Source organism: Cynocephalus volans, chromosome 12 (assembly GCF_027409185.1).
Source record: "Cynocephalus volans isolate mCynVol1 chromosome 12, mCynVol1.pri, whole genome shotgun sequence".
Taxonomy (NCBI): Eukaryota; Metazoa; Chordata; class Mammalia; order Dermoptera; family Cynocephalidae; genus Cynocephalus; species Cynocephalus volans.
Window position 1 is genome coordinate 100,834,945 of NC_084471.1, and position 3,825 is coordinate 100,838,769.

A 3,825-nucleotide genomic window follows, 5' to 3' on the forward strand; every position below is an offset into this window, starting at 1 on the left:
TAAGTGATCAGAAGCCAGTTTTTAAGGAGTATTGTCCTTCCTGGAGCTCCCAAAGAACCCTGGATGCTTTTGATAGAAAATTTTTGGTTTCTCTCCACTTAAATCTAGCATTAAAAAAAAAAAATCCAGAGTGACAATAATCCTAGTTATGAACAAACTTCAACCATTTAGAGATTCACTGCATGTCCTATGTTTTTGGTTTTAAAATTTCCCTATCAACTAAAGTTACTGAATACAAATTATGGAGAGGTTAAACAAGGAAAAAATTGCAAAACAATGAAAGAGAATATGTCCTGATTTGCATGCTAGCAAATGAGAATGCAACTTTCACTTTGATATCAGCTATGAATCATTCAGCCTGTGGCCTGGATAAACAGCATATGAGTAGGAGTTAATGTGAGCTGTTTTGGGAATGTTTTGTTATGTTTTTTATAAAGACAGCCTTGACCTCATTCATTAGCATACTCTGGCGCTTTCCTGCTTGATGTTGGTCCCAGAAATTAAAAGAAACAAGAGCATTACTGCACATTCAGAAATCAGGTACATAGAGAATTTAAGGTCAGGATATTAAAGGAATCATGACTGGTGATATTATGCCTGCATTTTCTTTTTCTCTTTTTGTTCAGACATGATAACTCTACTATTGATCATTTTTTCGATTGTATTAATGGTAGAATTTGTTCTTGGAAATTTTGCCAATGGCTTCATAGCACTTGTGAACGTCATTGACTGGGTCAAGAGACAAAAGTTATCCTCAGCTGATCGAATTCTTACTGCTCTGGCAGTCTCCAGAATTGGTTTGCTCTGGGTAATGTTAATAAGTTGCTATGCAACTGTGCTTAATCCAGCTTTATATAGTATAGAAGTAAGAATTATTTTTCATGCTGCCTCGATAATAACCAACCATTTTAGCGTGTGGCTTGCTACTAGCCTCAGCATGCTTTATTTGCTCAAGACTGCAAGTCTCTCCAACCTTATTTTTCTTTATGTAAAGAAAAGACTTAAGAGTGTTGTTCTGGTCATAGAGCCGGGGACTTTGGTTTGTCATCTTGTCGTGGCAAACAGAGATGAGAGTGTGTGGATAAAAGAATATTAAAGAAATGAGACTTGGAAGATCCAATGGGGGAACATTTCACACCGTTCGAATATGATTTCATTTACACTAGCAAACTCCACACCCTTCGCAATGTCCCTGATGTGTTTTCTGCTGTTAATCGGTTCCCTGTGTAAACATCTCAAGAAGATGCAGCTCCATGGCAAAGGACGCCAAGATCCCAGCACCCAGGACCACGTAAAAGCTTTGCAAACTGTGATCTCCTTTCTATTGTTATTTGCCATTTACTTTCTGTCTATAACCATAGCAGTTTGGAATTCTGACAGGCTGCTTAGGGAACCAGCCTTCATGTTGTGGGAGACTTTTGCAATCATTTATCCTTCAGGCCACTCATTTATCCTGATTTGGGGAAACAAGAAACTAAAACAACCTTTCTTTGAGTTTTGTGGCAGCTGAGGTGCTGGCTGAAAGGACAGAAACCCTCAACCCCATAGATTACTGAGAGGGACATTGTGTGTCTTCCAGCAGAAAATGAACTGTTGGAGTCTGCAATATCTTATATTTCCTACTGGCTTTCCACAGCGTCTGTATTTGAGTAGTTTCCAAAGGCATACCTAGAAATGTCTTTTACCTATACTTATTATAAAAAGTATATGTATGTGTGTTTGTGTGTGTCTGTGTGTGTCAAAACATAAGAAACCCTGCAAGGACAGATCTGTAATCATTATGTTCATACAAACCACGTAACTATGCAAAATATGGTTAGAAAATTTTCAGAATTATGAAGTCACGTGTATTTCACTTACATATTCTATGTTATCATCTTCCAATGGGATAATTTAAGATCTGTATTTTTACATTAATAGGAGCTGACAGCTTATCTCTGGAAATTATTGCTATTTTCCCTGGTAATTTTTACCACACATGTACAGAGTATTGTGTTTAGATTTCATCGTGTGTTTAGATTTCATCGTGTGTTTAGATTTCATTGTTTGAGCCTCCAATCTTTTTGATGATAAGGACATTTAATTCTAAGTCAATAATAGGGATATAACTTTGGGATAGTTTTTATTCCATTATAAATTCTAATTTCAGGTTTAGTAGAAAGCAAACATTAATTACTGTTAGAAAAAGATGGACACAATAAAATTCAATATTGATAATTATATTTAGAGTAAATTTTGTAAGCAGGTAACATAAATAGTACTGAGGAATATTTGATTTAATACAAGTAAGTGAATAGCTTAGAAAAAAATCATTTCTTACATAAAGATGAAGAACGAAACTCTAATCATGATTTGTTTTGAACACTGTTATATTTTCATATTCATTTAAGAAAGTAATTTCTTCCAGTTTTTGAATTAAGGAAGACCTTTTCTGAAATTGGGATATGATATCAAATATTTTCGTTTTCTTCTAAACCACCTGTGAGTTCCTGAATTTCCATTCATTTCCTCACGTTCCAGTCTTAAAATTTCTTTTAGATTTCAGATAAGAGGACTCAAATCTTCCCTGTCTTAACAAATGCTCAACATAAACATAGTATAGAAATTGTGGAACCTAAATCAATAAACCTTCCTGCAAACATTAGAATGGCATCTTTGAAATCTAAGTATTAATTATAAGAAATGTCTTAAAGATCTGTTTTATTATTTCTTGTTGTAAATGATGAAATGAGAGAAAGTGTGTTGACATATTCACTGATAGGAAGTTCTAGTATAAGGATGAAATGTATAACCTTGTTCAACAACTGCATTCTACATGATTGTATTAATTCTTGTTGCCATGAAATTATCTAAATCTTAAGAAATTATTATCTAAATCTTGAGAAAAATTGTCTCCACAGTTGATTGATTTATTTTTATTTATCATCTATGTCCCCCACTAAGATGGAAGCACCTTAAAAGCAGACATATCTGTCTGCTCAACTGCTGATTCCCAGCACCTAAAATCCAGCACATAGAATATTTGGAGAAAATGATATTTTAATGAACACATGAATGGATGGATGAATAAATAAATGAGCTACAGTAGGGCTGGTAAAACAATGAAAATGAAACTCATCACATAATCTGCAGGTTGCATGAATTTCCCAGTTCTGCTTTCATGTTGAGGTTATAGGCTTATCCAAGTAGAAGCATTTCTCAGAGCAAAAGTTTAGCTTTTCCACAGTCCCAGGGAAAATATTACTAGAATATAGCCTTGAGGCAGATATATCAGGTGTGTGGACTGGAGACAAGGTGGAATGTCAGGACCAAATGGCACCTATTACGGTTGTTCTTAAAAATCATATAAAAGATTTTGGTATATTTGCATACATTTTTTTTCTATTGTGAATGATTTATTTTTATTATGATATCATCTAGCTGGCTATTGCACACACAAAAATGGCCTTTCATTTTAAAATTGAGTAACAACTGCCTCACTAGAATGTTATTTTTATATAATATTTTTTTCTCAATGAACTTCTTAAAAAAATCACCATATTACAAATTCACAGAAAGTGAGAGAGTAGTAATTGTACAGCTGAATGAATATCTTAGCCCAGGGCTTTTAAAGCCAGATCCAATGTCAGGGATTAAAGTGACAACATTTTTTTGGGAAGGCAAGTTCAGCAACAGGGACGACATGTGGAAATTGAGGCAAGAGAGGCGAAACAGTGTGATGTGATGTATGACTTGCTGGTGGCCACTTCATAGTGAGGTGAGACATGGCAGAGTGCTCAGCTAATGTGTGCACTTGGTCCCCAGGACTTTTCCAGAAGGGTTACA

At 34.9% G+C, this 3,825-nt stretch overlaps 1 pseudogene; it reads left to right on the forward strand.

Annotated features, from left to right (window-relative positions):
- The first annotated feature begins 628 nt into the window (after window positions 1-628).
- LOC134361345 (putative taste receptor type 2 member 33) lies at window positions 629-1,548 on the forward strand (annotated as a pseudogene).
- The last annotated feature ends 2,277 nt before the right edge of the window (window positions 1,549-3,825 follow it).